We start from the raw sequence: 22,943 nt of genomic DNA, 5'->3' as shown, positions 1-22,943 counted from the left end.
AATGTTTCAGACATGTCCCTACTGTAGGCCATTTGTCCCACCATTATGTTCATCTCTGTGCACACATCTTGCACTGAAAGGTTGTTAGGTATACTGCAGGACTCTTATATACCATTCAGATATGCCACCATGGTGACCACTGTGATGCAGTACAGTTAACAGCAACAATAAGTGAACATGTACAGCATGCATTATGGGTAGGTGTGTTAAATGTGTGTATGGCAAATACCATGGCCATAACATGGCCAGTGTATTGGCAAACCTGAACAGAGCAACTCCATAATCACCAGCTACAGGCTGCTGCCCCATAGGTATACCAGAGAGACCTCCATAGTTGTGTGAGAGATATAATGTCAGTAGCCACACCTGTGGCTTTGGTACAGGGTGAAAGCAGCATTTCAGTACAGCAGTACAAATCCACAATACTGAAGATTATGCACATCTGTCATTACCACACTGCAGCAACAGACTAGGTTATCTGACATATGCATGAAGATACTTTACAGATGAAGATGGATAAGCAACAGTGGTCTACTAATGTGCCCTGGGGCCTTACCTGCATGTTCCTCGTCCATTGTGAGGGTAGCACCCACCTCCACAATTCTATTGTCAGTTTCCTGGCTTGGCTGTCAGGCGGATGCCCCAAGACTGGCGAGGAGCTCCTCAGCGTGTGTCAGTGGGAGCTAGATGACATGACACCCACCTGTGGCTAGCTGGTCCCTCCTTACTGCAGCAGCATGCTGACGGGCATGGCGGATGAGATCAGTGCAATGATGTTGTACCTGCTAATAACTGCTGTTATGCAGGCCGACATTGTTTACCCTGTGGATGAGCTCGTTCCACAGGGCAATCCTCTCCTGCAGATCATGGGCCATATGCACAAAGAGGGTTCTGTGGTGATGCACAAGGAAGTTTATTATGATATCATTCTCCTTTGGAGTATAAGCAGGGAAACGCTCCCAGGACATGGTACCTAGAGACATAAATAGGAAAAAAAAGTCAGAGGACCTCATACTGCAAGGATATAATAGTTAATTGACATCCCCCCCACCATATCTGCAACAATAATCTGAACACACAAATCAATGGGTATGTTTACACCAAACCTACTGTTGGGACATATATTCTATTGAGAAATCAATATGGAAATGTGTTTCTATTCATGTTCCATGTTGAAACACTATCATTGGTGGCCTGTTACTATCAATGTAACCTGCATGCCATTGTATTTGCCACTGTGTTTCCATATATGCATGTGTTCTGTTTGCTATGCAACTGTTCCAAAGCTGGTGTTTTGGGTTAATGGGCATATCTATGCATGCTGTTATAACTAAAACTGGATCGGGTTGACTAGTACTACCCACATATGTTCTAAAGCTACAACACAATATCATGTTTGGGAAGGTTGTTCCCAGCAGAACCACCTCTCCCACCTCATCTGGCCATGGCATCAGGCCACAGCATGTCTGGGACCCACTCCGGGACCTCCTCATCCACTGGTCTTGCACTACCTTCAGGTGGAACCACCTCAGTGGATGGTGCTCATCTCCCCTGGGATTGGGCACAAACAAGATCCTGTCACCTGAAGTCAGGTCCAGGGTCTGGTGCACAGAGAGCTCCGCAGAGAATTGGGGGATCTGCTACACCAGATTGTGGCAATCATGGTGCAATCAGAGGGTCTGCCTGCCCCTCCTGCTCAGCCCCCAGCATAGCCACCTTCAGGGTTTGCGAGTTGCAGTGGTGACTGCCCATGGGTGGGGTCCTCAGTCCCACAGTTTCCATTTGGGGGATCATGGTCTTCCAATTTCCAAACACCCCTCCACGTCCAAGGTGTTTAAGCACCACGTGTCATATACTGCCCCTGTATTCTGTCTTGTCTGTCTTCTGACCCAACCTACCTCCCCAAATATACCTACTATCCTTCCCCAACATCCCACTCTCACCTTAACAAAAAAGGGCAATCTGTTCCCAACAAGAATTTCACACCATAAGTAACTGTCCATTTTGCCCCTTCTTACAACTGCTTACAGGTGCCTTAATCACTCTGTATCCCACAACCCTTGTCCTGGCCAGCAAATAAATTATCAGAATGTGCAAGTGTCTAACCCAGGACCCTGCACACCATATCCACAGCAATTTACCACTAAGCCATCAGAGCAGCAGATATGCGTGATGTTTCCTCAAACATAACATGCAGCACAGTCATTCAACAGTAGGGAAAATGTATATATATATATATATATATATATATATATATATATATATATATATTTATACACACATGCACACACACACACACACACGTGTGTGTGTGTGTGTGTGTGTGTGTGTGTGTGTGTGTGTTTGTGTATGTGTAGACATACACGTATATGTATATACACACACACATATATATATATATATATATATATATATATATATATATATGTGTGTGTGTGTGTGTGTGTGTGTGTGTGTGTGTGTGTGTGTGTCTGTAAATATGTAGACATATGGGTCTGAAACTTGTGTCTATCATGACTTCATTACTTCCATCTTCAGCTATTTGCCAAACTAATTTACATGTTTGGAGGAACAGAACAGTCACTATGATGGCTTAAATCCTGACATCCTGTGCAGATCTACACAGTTGACAGGTATGGCCCTCTGCCAACAGGGCCAGATGCTATGTCCATAGCAGCTGTTCAGCAGGACATCATTACAGCAACTCTTGATGCCATATATAAATCTTTCAACATCATCTATCCCATTTTTACAGACCAAGTACTACATTCAACTACATGTTGACATGTTTCACATACCTGTTTTATTATTGTGCTCTCTTCTTTGTACCACATGGATGTTTTCCTTGTTTGTTTGTTTGTTTTTTGTAGTAATTTTTTTTTATTTCTCTCTCTCTCTATTTCCACTACAGGGATTGGGCTGGTTTGAATAGGTTGCAGCATGGCTTTTGTAGGTGATGCTCATGATCAGGTGATGGCCTCTGCACAAATTGGTGTTCCCCACTTGCTAATTGCATGCAGCCAGCTGTGTAGTACTTCCAATAGCCAATGTCATAGCAACCCACTACTATAAATGACTACATCATGTGAGCATTGTCCCTTTACCTTTCCTGTATGGAGACATCCTTCCTGCATGCGGGCAGCAGTGTTACAGACAGCAGGTAGCAATACCTCTTACAACAGGACTTGCAGACATAGGCCAACTACATGTTTGTATGAGGTTCCAGATCTCGGGACAGGGAGTGAGTATTGCTGTTATATGCATTGAATAGTGTTAGATTTACAGGGTTTGTGTGCACTTGCTAGTTTTGCATGAAATGCAGTCTGTCTGCATAGCTCTCAACTGTGGGCCTATCCACATGATGGCCAGAGGATTTGCTGTTATGTTTTCTCTGGTCGTCCCACAGGTCTTGTCTCTGACATATCAGTGGCTTTCTCTCCGTTGATTGCTATCAGTACATGGCAAAATCCATTTGTGTTTCTGACTTCATATTCCTGAGTAAGGCTATGTTGCAACCAATCCTGTAACACCAACAACTTTCACAGTGTATAACAGCAATATTTCAAATATGGCCCCCTGTTTCAGCTTCTGTCCTCCACCTATATACCAGGCTTTGACCAGATGTCATGCAGTAAGAGGTTGTTAGGTAATGGCCTATCATTGTTTAGTGGTGGCATTCCTTCTATCACTCCAGTAATGTTTTGGACTCCCACACAAATTGTGGGGTAGGGTCCTTATATATGAGGGCTATAGCTAGACAAAATGTGTGTGACCTTGTACAGTCTGGATATCAGTGTATGGAGAACACTGTTATATGCCCTTGTAAGACATTTTATGGGGGAGGGGTATTACATGTTTTTAACGTAGGTTGTTACAACATGTGAGGGATATCAGTAGTAAAAAACATTAAGGTATATGCCTGTACATTTTTATATGTTTCACCTTGGAAACATTGGTGGGCTAGAGCGTACTGTCTTACACACAGTTCTGTTTGTCAGTGTGATAGTGCCATTTTAAGTTAAGCATTGTTATGTAACAGATACATTTACATTGTGACAACTAATACTTTTTCCCCTAAGGGCTGAGTACAGAGTGTAATTGGAGGCTGCTGATGTACATCTGTAATTAAGTGTTGATTGGTTCTTATCTTCAAGGCAAGTGTGTTTATTACTCTTTTACTACTGGAAGGCCTTAGACTAGACAGCAAAGTATGTTATGTTTTGCAGATTAGTGTATCATATGTTTTGTTTGAGAATTGCATTAATCAGTTATTATGTATTTCAAACACCTAACTGATATAAAAAAATGGCATAAACAACTGAAATAGTACACAAATAAGCATTTATATGTATGCAAACTTGTGTATATGTTTCACGCAATAATTCTCATTTGTAAGAAAGAATCAAACACTGGCCATTTGAAAAGGTGGCAACTGTAGGAATAATGGCTGTTTGATATGCTGTTCATGATCTATATATAATCTCTTTATACATATCTATAAGTAGTTATATAGTTTCATGTGTATGTATGTATGTGTGTGTTTGTATATATATATATATATATCTATATATATATATATATATGTGTGTGTGTGTGTGTTTGTGTGTGTGTGTATGTATCATTGGAATGTTTACTGCTTCCACATTGTATATTCCTTATGGTAGACTGACTGTTCTGCATATGTTAGAAAAATCATCTTGACATCTTACAGCTGAGAGGGCTTACTGTTGACTTGTTGTGGCTATGTTGTATAAGGTCCTGGGACTTGCAAGTGCTGGTTATTGTGTTGCAAGGCAGATCAGTTCAGCAATGGAGGAAGGGCTGTCCATTTCTTCTCCAGCAACAGCTGTGCATATGTACTGAGTTTGGAGGTAGATTATGACATTCAAACCCCTGAGAGAGGGGTGAGGACAACAGTAATGTGTTGTGAAGCCAGTTAGACCAGATTACATGTGTCCAGTGGACACGTGCTAAATGGATAGCTATGTACGGGGCAAAATTTTTGGGGGGAACAGATTGCCCTTTTTTAAGGTGAGAGTGGGATGTTGGGAAAGGATAGTAAGTATATTTGGGGAGGTAGATTGGTAGGAAGACAGACCAGACTGACAAGACAACATACAGGGGTGGTATATGACACATGTGGGGGGTAAACACCTTGGATGGGGAGGGGTGTTTGGAAATTGGAAGCCCATGAGCCCCAAATGAAAACAGTGGAACTGAGTTCCCCACCCATGGGCAGTCACCACTGCACCTTCACAGCTCCGAAGGTGGCTGTGCTGGATACTGAGCAGGAGGAGCAGGCTGACCCTCTAAATTTGTCACACAGCCTTCAAGCTGGCATAGCAGATCTCCAAACTCCCTTTGGAGCTCGCTACGCAGCAATCCCAGAACCTGACTTCAGGTGACAGGATCTTGTCTGTGCCCATTTCCGGGGGTGGGAGAAACCCCAACCCCTGTGGCTGTTCCACCCAATGGACTAGCAGATGAGGAGTTCCCAGGGTAGGTCTCAGGCATGCTGGGGCCAGGTGCCACGGACAAATGAGGTGGGAGTGGTGGGTCCGCTGAGACTGGCCTTCCCATACGTGCTACGGTGTTGCAGTTTTAAAACATATGTGGGTTAGTAATAGTCAACACAATCCAGGATTATTTATAACAGCATGCAAAGATATTCCCATTAACCCAAAACACCAGATTTGGAACAGTTGCATAACATAGCAAACAGAACACATGCATATATGGAGCCACAGTGGCCACTACAATGGCATGCAGGTTACAGTGATAGCAACAGTCTACCGATGATAGTATTTCAACATGGAACATTAATAGAAACGCATTTCAATATTTATTGAACAATAGGACATATGTCCCAACAGTAGGTTTGGTGTAAACATACCCATTGGTTTATGTATTTAGATTATTGTTGCAGATATGGTGGGGGGGGGGAGATGTCAATTAACAACTTATATATCCTTGCAGTACTCACATTAATTATAATTGCTCTAATCATTAAGGTACAGGTATTATTACAATACCCTATGGCCTTGGTTTAGGCAGTAGTATGTTTGTACACAGTATATACTCAACTGTCCTATAGCTAAATTCTTGCATCTCTTACCTGGTATACCTGTGTTGGGAATGTTTGTTAACACTACCTGACTGTTTCTACACATACTCCCAGATTCAAAGTTAATATTATACACATATCTCTCAATATATTAATGCACAAAATTGGGACATGTTTTGAATATTGCTGTCATAAACTTGGAGTTGCATGAGTGACAGGATTTGTCTTAATATACATTTTCTGAAGGTTTTGAGGTCTGCAAATCAAATGTATGTCATTATTTAGTGACTATAATTCTGAGATCATCCTACTGATTTGCCATGGGAAAAGAGGAACAAGCAGAAAATATGAGACACTTATCTGGACATTCTGAACAGTTGAGAGGTATGATTATGCATACAGCTTACTACCACTCGCAGGATTTGAACCATGGCTGTGTCTGTTAAAAGTACAACAATATGAGTTGCAGTAGAGTGTGTTATTTGGATATTGCTATCTTTTCAGTGTTTTCTAAGTCTCTCTTGGTTGTACAATCTGACCTTGTAATTACAACAGTCTTACACAGACATTCCTACACGTATTTTTATGTAGCACAATGTGAGAAACAGTGATTGACACAACATTACTATTCTGATATCAGATGTTACTGAATGCTACATGTCAGGTCATACTATACCAGAGTAGACACTACCACCCCAGAATTTAAATCTTTATTGGCAGGCACAGTTTTCTTATCTAACAGCCATGTGGAGGGAATGTTTGTTAACACTACCTGACTGTTTCTACACATATTCCCAGATTCCAGTTAATATTATGCACATACCTCTCAACCTCTTAATGCAGACACTATGGACAAAGCTTGACAACATGGGGGGTACAAATAGGGACATGTTTTGGATATTGCTGTTATAAACTTGAAGAGTTGCATGAGTGACAGGATTTCTTTAAATATATATTTTCTGAAGGTTTTGAGGTCTGAAAATCAAATGTATGTCATTATTTTGTTAATACAATTCTGAGATCATCCCACTGATTTGCCATCGGGACAGAGGAACAGGCAGAAAATATGGGCCAATTATCTGGACATTCTGAAAAATCTGTACAGTTGAGAGGTATGGTTATGCATACAGCTTACTACCACTCCCAGGATTTGAACCATGACTGTGTCTGCTAAAAGTACAACAATGTAAGTCACAGTAGAATGTGCTATTTGGATATTGCTGTCTACCTTTTCAGTGTTTTCTAAGTCTCTCTTGGTTGTACAATCTGAACTTGTACTTACACAGTCTTATACAGACATTCCTAGACATTTTTTTATGTAGCACAGTGTGCATAACAGTGGTTAACACAACATTACTATTCAGAGAATGCAACAATAATGCCATACAATGCAATGCAAACACAACCAGTCCAGGATTTAGAGCTTTATTGCCAGGCAGTTACAGTTTTATTTAAATATGACCTATATGAGACTATTACTGTCATATTGTCTTGGTTTATTCAGTAAAACCCATGCAACAGTTTTTATACTGCCAGGTGACTCTCTACTACTTTATGTTTATTTGGTATGATTACTACAAGCAGGATTGTTACTCACCAGCCTTGCGACACAGCCTTTGCAGCCTACTAGCATGGGCTTCCTGATTCACAGCCAACTCAGCTGCAGCTGTAAAGGAAAGAGAGACATATTTAGGCATACCTATCCATCACATACACATGCTGGACATTAGTAAACAGTAATGGTATGACTACTTACACACTGCTGGGACATCACCCCTCTGCCTTGTTTTTTGGACCCACTCATCCAAGAGCTCCCTCTTTCTCCTCTTCAAGTCAGCATAGTGGTGCCTAACCTGCTCACCAGTCCGAGGGATACCAGTAGCACTGGTAAGATCATAGGTGAGATGGTCCCAGGCTTCCAGTTTATATTGGGAGCCTGGGTACTGGCCCTGCAGCAGTCTCTCATCATGTTTTTTTTTATCAGAAGTCCTACCATGACCTTGGACTCCTGTATGCCCCAGCACTGCACCTGGAAGTGCAATTCCTCTCCAACTCCTGCCATCCTGCCTACAGTGAGAAGCTGCAACCAGTTATGAGCTGTATTCCCACCTGTGGGGTTTAAATACAACCGATTTTCTGCCCTTTGCTGTGATTGGACAGTTTTGAATATGCTGAGCTAAGCTAAGTTACGGGCAAACCTGCTTAGCTAAGGTTGGCATTGCTTAAAGGGACAGGTTCAGCACTGCTTACTGATGGGCAAAACTACTTAGCTGGGCTACTGATTGCTTAGCAGTCATATTTACACAATGCTTACACCTGGTAAGTAGAGCTGTGCAATGCTAAACATTGCTTATTTTTCATTTTATAGACTATCTGCTGTATGGCATTGATTCATCATTCATTACATATTATAAATTTGTTTACTGTCCCTGACATCCCCCAATGTGCTTTCATTACATTTATTCATGTACGACTGTACTGTATGGGGCACATGTGTTTATATGGCGATTTCACAACTTTATTAAACTGACACCTCACATCTGGACCTAATGCAGTACTCTGGTTAATAAATATATGTTATTTAGTAGGTAATACTAAAAAACAAAACTGTTTATGTACTGTTTTCACATGTAAAATGCAAATTGGTTATAGTGGGATTGAACCAGGAATGGCTGCTTGTAAAGCGTACACTCTAACCCCTACACTATTGCCATATGGATTGTGTTGGCTGTCTCTTGCTATTTAACTTCTTGTGCTGTTTAAGCTGGACTAAGCATAGCTAAGTAATGGGCACACCCCTGCAGCTACGCTTAAACTTTATCGCATTTATTTAAAAAAAAAAAAAAAAAAAAAACAGTTTTGTTGTGTTATTTTATCTATACCTTTCAGAATATCCCTGCTAATGCTGAACTTGTTATTTTATAAACATTCTGCTTTGTGGGACAATTGTCCCTTTTGGCTTTGTCCACATTTATTACTCTGACGGGTCGGGAGGTGTGCGCTATGTGCTTATGGTACCTGTGTTATCCTAATAACTTTTGGCTTGGTAGCATACCTCTCAACCTGTTAGAGCAAAATATCTGGACAAAGCCTAAAATGATGGGGGGACAAATAGGGACAGATTTTAAATATTTCTCTTACAAACTTAAAAAGTTGATAGAATAATAGGTTTTACATTAGCATGACTTTTCTGAAGGATGTGCATTGTCTTAAACTCAAGTGTTTTGTCATTATTTAATGACTTCAATCCTCAGCTATTTGCCAGAAAGGTACAGATTTTAGTGTAAACACACCAAAAATATGAGGCAAAAATATGGGCATTCTGTGAAAATCTGTACAGTTGAGAGGAATGCTTGGTAGGGGTAATTGTCCCTTATGACTTTGACCGCAGATTTGTTTTCCTGACGGGTTGGGGATGTTATGAGCATCCTTGCTCATTTTTAATTGCTGAAAGGCAATTCTGGAGTGCAGGGAGCATGTGTACTGTGAGAGCTCTGCTCTCAGAAACATCCCCTATGCTCGTACACGAAACCATGTTCATTTTTGAGCATGGCAGCATGCTTTCATAAATATGCATGGCACGCTGCCCTGCTGAACAGGAATGGTCCCTGCCATACAGGAATAACTTATTCCTGCATGGCTGCTTGCTAAATCCCAGGGAGTGTCTTAACCATACTTACATGTTTTCCTGATCTTTGATTCCTTTGCTACATTTTGATTTAGATCATGTTTTGCGCAGTAAAAATTGCTCTGTTTGATATATATTTTGTGAAATCAGAATATCTGCTACATTTATTGGATGCACAGTTTTTACTTTTCCTGATATAATACATTTGTGACTTCTTCATTCTTTGTGTAAGGTGTGCATTCCTTTTTTCAGATGGAATCTTCTCATATATTTTTGGTATTTCAAGGTTGCATTGACTACCCCAGTCTTTTACACTTATTACAATTAAGTACATGATTGCATAAGATAAAGGGAGATTGTATGAGTGTTTTGGAAATTAGTTTTTTTTTTTCAGTTTGATAAGTTTTTATCTTTCCACACTCTGTCCTTGTTCAAAATCCTTTAGATCATGACGTACACTTCCTTATTTGTTTTCTTTTCTTGTACATGGTCATTAAGTTAATGTTATCTATTTGCTGCCATTGCTTATGCTGCATACACAAGCAGGCCACTCAGGGTATTCATCATGAAAATCATTTATTACTGATGGATTAAAGCACAGTATAGTCAAGACGGCCAAACATTACAATTCCTATGTAATCTGTCTGAGCTCTTGTCAGCTTTATTTTTCCTAATACAGATTACTATTTGCTGATTAAATTTAATTTGACAGAGTGCACCATTATAAGCTGTGAATGACACCATAACAATTTAAAGCATCTGATTTGTGGAGGGATGCAATAGCAAAGGGTAGGAAATCTCATACCTTGAATGAAGGATTTCATCTGTGGCATCAGATTATATTTACACCATCTACACATCACATGAAGAATTTTGACATATAAATCCTTTCTAATGGTGAACAATGACCCTTTAGAGAATTTAATCCACTAGAACATTGACTACGGATGACTGTTTTATTTATTTATTTATTTTTGGAGAATGCATACCGAAACAGGCAGAGCATATTAAACCTAAAGAGGCTGTAGATTATTAGAGTGATTCAGGCTCTGTTAATCATACACATCCTGGAGTGCACACATCAGGAATTGTTATAAAACTTTGAGATGCCTTCCCACTGAGGCAGAGAACACAGTTGTTCTTGATTATTCTGCCCTCTGTTTTCATAGTTGGCAGAATCTTGTGCAGCAATGTCAAAACCTGCATGAAGCTGTCTTAGAAATCCTACCTTGTGGTCTGCCACTGCAGACCTTTAGCTGAAAGCCACAAGATTTTATAACATTATTAATTCAGTCAACTTAAACTCGGATACCCTTTATGAAAGTCCATCATTTTAGCTGCCAATGTTTGAAATCCGCTGCCCACTCTTTGCCATCCACCTTAGTTGCCTTTTCTGTCATTTTTAGCATCTTTCTTGCTGTAGGCTTGATTTCTAGACATGCAAGTTAATTCTGCTTGCAGAACTCTTTTCTCGTTAATACTTTTAATTGTGTTTTTTGAAATGGTCAGATAAAAGTAACACTTAATAAGTGAAGTCCCTGCAGGAGCTCAAAGGAAATGCATCTTCATTCTAGTTGATGGTGTCTTCCCTGCAGCTATACTTGATTAATTATCAGGTCTTGCAGGAAGTGATTATTTGCTTTAGATAGAAATGGTCAAAATGCTACAATCATTTATCACTTTCAACAAAACAAGCTTAGTTCATTTTCATTTATGATGTATGCTTCATTCTAACACCATCAAGATAATCGTATTCCTTTTCATGCATTTAACCCTGTTTACGCTGTCGTGTTCAAGTGAGGTAGTGCATTCAGTCAGAAAAAGCACTTACTGAAATATTTTATTTTAACTATTTATTCATATTGAAAATCATCAGTGAGTTCAATATTTGTAAAGTGTTAACAAATAAGCAGTAATGCCGACAAGGTGTGTGTTAATGTGTAATTAATACCCACCCAGAGGTGTTATGAGGCCCAATGCCACAGGCGGAAAGCCTCTACAACCCTGGAAGGGCACGCATTACACATTAACACACACCCTGTTAGGCCATTATTGTGCTTAGAGAATGGGCTTTCTGTAAAATTGTTGTGTTTTACTTATTTATTTAAGTACTATATTATTTTTTTATATACTTATGATGTAAAATAGCTCCACTGCCTAATGTTACAAACTTGCTGTAGTATATGTTAATGGTGTTGGAGGAAGCATTTTACATCCAAAATATAAAACTTAAAAAAATCCAGGTATTTTATTTTTGGTATCTTACTCCTAAAACGTTTGGTTCATTGCCAGTCATTGGAGAATGAAGTTATCAAATAATGACATACATTTGAGTTTCACAGTTCTGTTTTCTTTATAAAATTCATGTTAACACAGATCTTTTTATTTAAGCAAGTTTGTAATTTTATAAGAGCAATAATTAAAATCTGTTCTTATTTTTGAGCCTTTATTCCCTTTTTATTTTAGGTTTTATCCAGATTTCTTCAGCTGAGGAGTCCAGAGGTATACATACCTCTTTGCTGCTGCCAGTGGTAGATCTTACTCCCTCCCTCTCTCTCTCTCACACACACACACACACACACACACACACACACACACACTCACCTATGCTTCAGAAAATACATGCTAACACATATCATTTAAAGTATTTTCATATTTTGAGCCTTTGTACCATTTATTTTATGCTTATCCAGATACCTTTATCTAAGAACATACCTCTCAACTGTACATATTTTTGCAGAATGCCCAGATTTTTGCCTCATATTTTCAGTCTGTTCCTCATATAAAATGTGTTTTTTTTTGCAAACCACTGGGATGATCTAAAGATTAGTGTCGCTAAATAATGACATGCATTTGAGTTTCAGATTTCATTTCTTTCGGAAAATACATGCTAACACAAACCTTGTTATTCTAGCAACTTTCTAAGTTTATAAGAGCAATAGGTTCATAGGTTCATAGGTTGGTACTAGGCTATCGGACCTAGGGCCTATACAAGCCTAGCCATAACAATTCCCTGGATATTTCTTGCCACAATATTTACTTCCCCTGTCTAGCAGGGCGACTGACATGATCCCTGGTGTGAATTCCCTATCTCCCATCCAATCATCAAGGTTCCTTTTGAAGAGGTCCAAGGAGGCGCTCTGCTTGACATGTATGGGCAGTCTATTCCAGAGTATGGGGAGTCTCTGGGTCAGGAACCTATCCCTCCAGCATGTTTTGTTCATTGTGATGACAAGGTTTAGATCCCTGGAGCATGTGGCTCTGAGGGATTGGGATTTCTTTAAGTGGAGCATGTCCAACAGCTCAGGGTTTGACATGGCCTTGTATGTTAAGCAGAGTTCACCTCTGAGTAGACGATATGCCACAGAGTATAGCTGGAGTTTTTTTAGACGGTCAACATATGGCATCTGCTTTAGGCCTGTCATTCTTTTAGTGAGGTATTTCTGTGGCCTTTCCAGCTGTTGCAGGTGTCTTGTGAGGTACATACCAAACGGGGCATTATACTATATAATGGGTCTAATGAGGGATGAGTACAGTGGGACAATGACCTTCTTTTTTCTGGATGAAAAGCTCTTAGTGATGAGGTGTGCCACATAGAATGATTTCCTGACTGTTGTGGCGATGTGCTTATCGAAAGAGAGACCACTGTCCACCTGTGTCCCTAAGTCTCTCATCACACTTTCGATGTTTAGTGTACTGCCACCTATGTGGTAATTTATGGGTACATGTTTTTTTTCCAAAGGGGATAACTATACATTTCTTGGCATTAAGCTTAAGCCCATGGCTCTGGCACCAGACATCTGTTTCTGTAAGGCCCTTTTGTAGAATATCCACATCATTTGGGGATTCAATAATGGCTCCCAGTTTGCATTCATCTGTGAACTTTGTCAGCCAGAGTCCCTTAGTGTTGGCCTGTACTTCAGAGAAGTAGATGCCAAACAAGAGTGGTCCCAGGACTGAACCCTGAGGTACTCCACTTGTCACATGCCTAGAGCTGGATTTGGAGTCAGCTACTTTTACAGTCTGGGTTCTGTCAGTAAGCCAGTTGGCAACCCATCAAGTGACGTAGGGATTTATGCCCAGCTTAGTAAGTTTATTTATGATTTCAGAGTGGGGGATGGTGTTGAAGGCCTTGGCGAGCTCCAGATAGGCTGTGTGAACTGCCTTACCCTCGTCCACAGCTCTGGAGACTGATTTGAAGAAGTCAATCAGGTTCAGGAGACAAGATTGGCCCTTCACAAACCCAAACTGGGTAGGGTCCAGTGTTTGAAGATTGTCAATGTCTTTGTTTATAAGTTCCATAATAATGCGCTCCATGCCCTTGCAGATCAGGCTCGTCAGACTGATGGGATGATAGTTCCCAGGATCCAAGGTGGATCCCCCATTGTGGAGTGGGATAACTGTAGCTGTGCACCACTCAGTGGGCACGAAGCCTGAGGTGAGGCTATGATTAAACATGACACTTAGGTGAGGTGCCAGTTCATTTTGTAGGTCATGTAGTACACAGCCTGGGATGTCATTTGGTCCCATGGATGCTGTATTCTTAGCTTTGGAGAGTGCGGTTTCTACCTGTGTGGCTGTGATTACCAGAATTTGGCAATCCTTTGGTATTGAGATGGGCCATTTAGGGAGTGAGAGGGGGTGAAGTTGGCACTAAATAGATCTGCCAGGATATTGGCAATATCCTTGGGATCAGTATATTTAATGCCATTCTGTTGAAGCACAGATCTGAGCATTGCCATTTAGATTCTTGACATAACTATAGAATGCCTTGTGGTTGTCTTTGGAATCTTTGGCAATTTTATTTTCGTAACTAGCTTTTGAGGATTTTATGAGGTGAATATGGACACTCCTCCACCTTTAGTGTTTTGGTCTTGGTTTTGTGGCCAAAAAGTGTGGTAAAAGTTGTAGCCTGGTCTTGCAGGGGTGCTCTATGGAGCCTTGAACCAGGTCTCAGTTACTGCACAGATATCGACGTTCTCCATTTTTAGGAGTGCCTCAAAAGAGTGCATTTTGAGGTTTAGACTTCTAGCATTGAGTAGCATTACCTTCAGATTTTGCATGCTTTTATCTGTTATGGTGGTGGTTTTGTCCTTTGAACCTTGCCTAAAAAAAGGCACCATAGGGGTGACAAGAGCTTTAGCCAGTAACCTGAATCCCAGGGCTGACAGGTGCAGACCATCTCTGGCAAAGCATCGTGGTTTGTCGATCATGTCTTCCCAGGCAGACAGATACTGGAACCCCTTTGAATGACACCAGAAGCTTAGCCAATTGTTGAAGTCAATCATTTTGTCCTTATACTGTGGTATAATTCTGGGCGAAGGCAGGATGCTACTCAGGGCTAGGGTCATACCTGCCTGGGCCACATGATCCGAGAGCTCTTCCATGTCTCTTTTCATGTATTCCAGGGAGGTATGTCTCAAGTCATTCACTCCAGCATGGACAATGACAGAGTCATATTTGTACTTGTGGAGTGACTTGAATGCATGCATTATGAGGCAGATTCTGGCACCCGACAGGCAGCTGACTGAATTTTCTCCTTGTTCAGCCAGACAGAAATCTAGACATACACACACTTTTCTGTTTCACTTGATCAATAGTAAAATGTGTCCCTATTTATTATCATGTGTCCCCATTATGTCAGGCTTTGCCCATGTTTCTTACATTAATAGGTTTTGAACTATGTCTGAGGTCAAGAGGTATGCAAAACCACTGCTGCTTGCAGGAGATCACTCGATTACTTTCACACTTTACCCTCTGTCTCTCACACATGCATGTATGCATGCACACAGGCATGCACATACACACACACACACACAAACACACACAAACACACACACACACACACACACACACACACACACACACACACACACACACACACACACACACACACACACACTCTCTTCTGCTTTCATGCACGCATTCACTCACAAATGCAGACAGAAACCTAGACATACAGACGCTTTTCTGTTTCACTTGATCAATCTCTCTCTCTCTTACTCTCATATATGCATACACTCACACACATGCTTTATTTTACATTTTTTATTTTTTTTTATTTTATACTCACTAAACAGCAAAAGCACTGCTTAGTGAGTGTAAAATAAATCATTTGCTTTGCTCTCACTATCACAACATGCATGCATACACTCACACACAGACATAAAAACACACACACAATATTTTTTTAATTGTCTTCTTTTTTTTCACATTTTACACTCACTAAACAGCAAAAGCACTGCTTAGTAAGAGTAAACTAATGACAGCTGATCTGTTTTCTCAGTCTGACCTCCACAGCAGCTTGATATGTTGCCATGAAGTGCAGACTGTTTTTTCAGTGGGCATTACTACCCTCTAGAGAACATTCATTCTACAATCAGGGTGCTGATGTCCAGTTTGCCTATTCTCTAATTACACATTAACACACACCCTGGAGGGCATCATTGTAAAAGAGAATGGGAACTCTGTAAAATTGTTGTGTTTTACTTATTTATTTTTAAATAATATATTCATGTTTTATATATTGTTGATGTAAAATAGCTCCACTGCCTAATGTTTCAAACTTGCTGTAGTATAGGTTAATGGTGTTGGAGGAAGCATTTTACATCCAAAATATAAAACTTAAAAAAAAAAAAAAACAGGGTATTTACTTTTTTTTTTTTTTTTTGTCCCTTAATCTTAAAAAGTTTGGTTTATTGCCAGTCATTGGAGAAATAAGTTAATAAATAATGACATACATTTAAGTTTCAGGGTTTTATTTCCTTCACAAAATTCATACTAACATAAATCCTTTTCTTTAGGCAAGTTTGTAATTTTATTAGAGGGATAATTAAAATATGTTCTTATTTTTGATCCTTTGTTCCCTTTTTATTTTAGGTTTTATCCAGATTTCTAAAGCTGAAGGGTCCAGAGGTATACATACCTCTTTGCTGTTGCCAGTGGCAGATCTCACTTACTCTCTCTCTAACACACACACACACACACACACACACACACACACACACACACACACGCACACACACAAAACTCTGCTTCAGGAAATGCATGCTAACATAAATAATTTAAAATATGTTCCTATTTTGAGACTTTGTCCCATTTATTTTATGCTTATCCAGATAACTTGATCTAAGATCATACCTCTCAACTGTACACATTTTTGTAGAATGCCCAGATTTTTGCCTCATATTTTCAGTCTGTTCCTCATAAAAAATGTTTTTTTTTTTTTTTTTTTTTTTTGCAAACCCCGGGGATGATCTAAACATTAAATATGCTTAATAGTGACATACATTTGAGTTTCAGATTTCATATCTTTCAGAAAATATATGCCAACAGAAATTCTGTTATTCTAGTAACTAAGTTTATAAGAACAATAAAATGTGTCCCTATTTCTTAGCATTTGTCTCCCCATCATGTCAGGCTTTGTCCAGATTTCTTGTGCTAATAGGTTGAGAACTATGTCTGAGTTCGAGAAGTATGCAAAACTGCTGCTGTCACGCTTTACTCTCTCTGTTTGCATGCATTCACTCACACAGGCAGACAAATATAAACACAAGTACACATACACTTTTTTTCTGTTTTGCTTGATCAATCTCACTCTCTTACTCTCGTATATGCATATATTCACACACACACTTTAAATTTGTTTTCTACTCGCTCAACAGCAAAAGTGATGTTTAGCGAGTGTAAAATAATGGCTTGCATGCTCTCATTTTCACAGACATGCACGCATACACTCGCACACAGACATAAACATACACACAGACACAATTTTTTTTAAATTGTCTTCTTTTTTCACATTTTACACTTGCTAAACAGCAAAATCTCTGCTTAGTGAGCTTAAAATAAGTGGAGCCATTCCATTTTCTTAGTCTGAGCTCTATGGCAGCTTGATATGCTGACATGAAGTGGCAGACTTCTTTTTCAGCGGGCATCACTTGGACATTAATACCCTGCTGAAGAACGTTCATTCTCCAATCAGCATACTAATGTACAGTTTGCCCATTCTCTAAGCAATAACATCTTGTTGAAAAATGTAACCCTAAAAGCAGATTTGTTATAAATTTAAAATTAACAAATGTCAATAATGAAAGGTAAAATGACTGTACACACAGCAGACTAGAAGAATCAAAATCGTAGCCTTTTATTTGAAAGGTAATCATCATATATACCTAAAGCAGAAATGTCCATAGTCATGGGGGTTCATGTCTTATGGGTCAACAAATTGCCTTTATGTGGTTCAATAAACAACATATTACTTGGGAGTAAGTTCTATAATTACATAAAAAATGAGAGTGCTTGACATTTGTAATCCAAATCAAACCCTTTGATGCTCATGTTTATAAGGTCAGTGGTTTAACCCTGTAGAACCTTTGTAAATTGCATGATTTCAAATTTAATGGTATATCAACTCCTTTCATAACCCTTGCAAATCATAGGAGATCAAATTTAATGGCAGCAAAACTTTTAAAGGTAACTCATCTCCCATCAGATCCCTTGCAAATAATATCATCTCAAATTTAATAACAGTAAAGGTCTTTGGTCCACTCCTAGTTTACAGGAAACTGGACAGCCTTAGAAGATGTTCAGGTAACACCTCCCTCATTACATACTCTAAACTAAAGGGTAAAAAGACACACAGACAAACCCTTCAGTTAAAACTACAAGAAAGACCCAGCCAAGCTGAAGTGTTTATTACATATTACTTTAACCTTCCTGGAGTGGAAGCCTATAGCATATATGCAAACTACCCCTCAAAGGCATACAAGTGTTTCAGCTACAGGGCTTTTGAATGACCATGGCTATTGACATTTTCACTCTTTATGGGTAGATTCTGGATAATAAAGACAAACACCAGAAGCTAAAGATGTCTTACACAGACCAATGACCGGTGTACTGAATGCAAGGTGTCAAACAGAAATGCATCATCATTCCGTATGGCACGAACAATGACACTTCATACTATCAAATCAAATCAACAACAATGAAGATGAAAAAAGATAAAGAAAGCTCCAATTCAGTAAAACCAGACAAATGTAATCCATGTAAGCACTTTCATTCACGAGGATATACATGAACTTCTTCAGACAGATTCTTATCACAACTGTTGCTAATTTTATACAAGAAAAACAAGTTGAAATAATTCAGTTAGTGACATCAGTACCAATACTTTGTGATTTGTAGTGAGAGTAGGGACCAGGTGGGGAGACCCTGGAGAGGTGGAGATATGCTCTAGAGATGAAAGGAATGAAGGTCAGCAGGGCTGACAGAATATATGTGTGTGATTGAAAGGGAGGATAGAGGAATGGTGAGGATGCAGGGAGTAGAGTTGGTGAAGGTGGATGAGTTTAAGTACTTGGGATCAACAGTTCAGAGTAATGGTGAGTGTGGAAGAGAGGTGAAGAAGAGAGTAAAGGCAGGGTGGAATGGATGGAGAAGAGTGTCAGGAGTGATTTGTGATAGATGGGTACCAGTAAAAGTGAAAGGGAAGGTCTACAAGAGAGAGTAGTGAGACCAGCTATGTTGTATGGGTTGGAGATGGTGGCATTGACAAAAAGGCAGTAGCCAGAGCTGGAAGTGGCAAAGTTAAAGATATTAAGATTTGCACTGGGTGTGACAAGGATGGACAGGATTAGGAATCAGTATATTAGAGGGTCAGCTCAGGTTGGAAGGTTTGGAGACAAAGTCAGAGAGGTGAGATTGCATTGGTTTGGACATATACTGAGGAGGGATGCTGGGTATATTGGGAAAAGGATGCTAAGGGTGGTGCTGCCAGGTAAGAGGAAAAGAGGCAGGCCTAAGATAAGGTTTATGGATGTGGTGAAAGAGGACATGCAGGTGGTTGGTGTGACAGAGCAAGATGCATAGGACAGGAAGAAATGGAAACAGATGATCCGCTGTGGTGACCCCTAATGTGAACAGCCAAAAGAGAAGAAGTGACATCAGTACCAATAACCACCCTCACTCGGTCTAAAAGGCACCTAGTCCATATTAGCCTAAGATAGTAAAAAGTACCTGTTTTACAATAAAGCATATAGCCTTCATCTATTCAAAGCTTTTAATCTAAGCAGGCAACCCAAACGAACAATAGTCGTTCAGACCTGGAAAGGAAAAGACATTTAATTTCAGTTGCCATAAAAGTGCTCTTAATTCCAAATCTAATGCCCAAGGTCCACCCCTAACATTTTTCTTTACTTGTTCCACTACCAAATACCCAAAAGAATGGTTAGGGCATTCAACAATGTTTTTGGCCAGGGCATTGTTCAAATTTTGTTTATTTAGGAAAAACAGCTAGATGGAGACCACCATGATGTAAAAATAAAGTTGATTTATTTATATAACAAGCGCTTTCACGTGCATCCAAGGCACGCTTCCTCAGGTTTATACAACTTCATTACAATGAGTAGCCTTTATATGCTACTAAATCATTCATCAAACAATCTAGTTCAATTAATCAATAAGGACATTTATCAATTAAGCTTGCTAAAAACTAATACAATAAGATGTAACAGTTTAAAAACAGAAGTGAATGAAATAGAGATACATATATATTCTGTTCCTTAGGACATGAAGCAATATTATCAAATTTTAATCTAGCATATAATAGATGATAATGCCTAAAGCCTCTTAAAAAGTTATTAAATCATAAAAATATATAAAAAGAATACTACAAAACCTATCTAAAATAAATTTATATATTATCAAATATATATATATATATATATATATATATATATATATATAAAATATATCACATTTCATCATTTCAAAAAACAGTATTAAATATGTTATATTTTTAATCACGTGCAGTTAAAATAGGTTTAATACTAATATATTGATATAAACCTGGTTCAATATGTGCCATCAGTCTCCAAATCCATTTTAATTCCACAGTTTCTAAGTAATTCATCTTGTCTCCTCCTCTCTTATTGAGGCCTATCACTTGTATAACTCTAAACCTAAAACTGTGGTTGGGTTGAGTGGCAACATGTTTGGCTAGAGCATTATTCAGATTTAACCTCCTGATGTCATATATATGGTTATATACTCGATCTCTTAGCCTTCTTGTAGTCATGCCCACATAAAATGCTGGGCATTGTATACATGTTGCTAAATAGACAAGATTAGTAGTTTCACAAGTGGCATAAAAATGAGGTCTATAGATGTAATTAATAGAGGGATGGACAAACTGATCATCACAAGCTATGTACTTACATATACTACATTTACTGCACGGAAATGTACCATATCTTAAAATTCGCTTGTCTATACTACTAATTAATGGACCAACTTTATCAATGCACAGGAGCCTTTTTAGATTCTTACTGTTCTTATACCTAAAACTGGGTGTTGTCCCTATTAATCTATGACATCTGCTGTCTACAAGTAAAATATTCCAGTTTTTCCTAATAATGTTAGTTACATAAGTTATATCACTAGTATATCTTGTAGTGAAGGATATCCTATTTAGGTCATAGTCTGTCCCATGTTTATATGTAATCTTAGGGTGTCTTCGGACAACAGAAGCCTCTGTATTCATATGCATATCATTCATGTCAAAGCAATTTTGCTTACATAGTGAGGCATTGTAGCCTCTCTCTCGAAATAACACCCTTAGATGACCAATCTGTAGGTCCCTATCACTGTCATCTCTACATAAGCTAGAAATTCTCTTACTTTGACTCCTAGCAATGTTGGGGAATATATGGCATGGATGCATGCTATCATAATGTAGCAATGCATTCCTCCAGCAGGGTTTCCTATACAAAGTAGTTGAGATCAAGCCTTGTGAACTTTTAGTTATTGTAATGTCAAGGAAATGTAACTCCTTAGATGATGTTTCCATTGTAAATCTAAGGAATTCAGTTGTGGATTCTAAGTAGCTGACCAAGTCATTTAATAATGCCAATTCTCCATCCCAGACGATTAGTATATCATCTACAAAACGTCTATATAGTAAGACGTGTTGAAAAAAACTACTATTAAACAGATGAGCACATTCCCAGTGATGCATTACTAAATTCACATAAGAGTTAGCACATGGGGTGCCCATAGCTACACCCCATGTCTGTATATATAGAGCATCACGGTACATGAAAGCATTATTGTTTAATACTAGGTCCAAAAGGCTACAGACAAGTAGTTGTAAGTCACTATTCAGTGAACCTATTGAGAGTAGGACATCCCTAATCGCCTCTATTCCATATTCATTTGGGATTACTGTGAACAGACTTTTAACATCCAGTGAAACTAAAACAGCAGAAGGGGGTAACATACCAAATTTCATAAGATTATCTAAATCATCCAATAATTGATAAGTATTCTTTAAAATAGTTGGAACGCTCCTAGTTAACGGTCCGAGGATAGATTCCAAATAGTGGGAAATATGTTTTGTAACCCACCCCGCTCCTGACACTATAGGTCGTACAGGTATAGGAATGGTTTCTTTATGAATCTTAGGCAGACCCTTAATCAAGGGTATTTTAGGAAAATCAATTAAAAGATATTCATAAACTCACTATCGATCTGCCTACACATCAAAAGATCGTATAATGTGTCATGAACATTTTTCACAATTTTAATAACAGTTCCATTCTCTATCAACTTATAGGTCTTATCATCATTCAGCATATGCAACATCATAGTATTATACATAGTGGTATCTAATACCACTATGCCTCCCCCCTTATCAGCAGGCTGTATTATCAAATTAGCATTATTAGATAGCTCATGAAGAGAGTGCCATTCTTCAGCTTTTAAGTTATAATACACATTTTTTTAATTAACACTTGAAAAATATTTATACAAGTCTTTCTCACATACTGAAACGAAACAATCAACATTACTAGGAAAAGCTGGTGAAAAAGTACTTTTACGTTTAAACTGATTTCTAGAGTCAGTCGCTTTCACTTGATCAAAAAATAACAGTTTCAATGACAAGTTCCTGGCAAAAAGGCGCAAATCAGTCAATATCTCGGCAACGTTACTTCTTTGTGATGGAATGAATGAAAGACCTCTATTCAATAGAGATATGGCATTAACATCAAGATTATAACTTGAAAAGTTAAACACTAATGTGTTTAGCTTCTGTTTTTCCTCCTTACCTCCATCATTTCGCCCGAGTATTTCCTTTTACGTCTTCCTCGGCTGTTGGACCTTGCCTGTGGTCTGAATTGATGTCGTACAGGTAGGGGTAAAAACCACTAGTAGCTTTACCAAGTGTGTGTTTCGGTTTAGCTCCAAATTTATTGA

The sequence above is a fragment of the Protopterus annectens genome, chromosome 2.part0 (genome assembly GCF_019279795.1).
Source record: "Protopterus annectens isolate FY-2018-M chromosome 2.part0, PAN1.0, whole genome shotgun sequence".
NCBI lineage: Eukaryota > Metazoa > Chordata > Ceratodontiformes > Protopteridae > Protopterus > Protopterus annectens.
Note: the sequence above shows the minus strand (reverse complement) of the source record.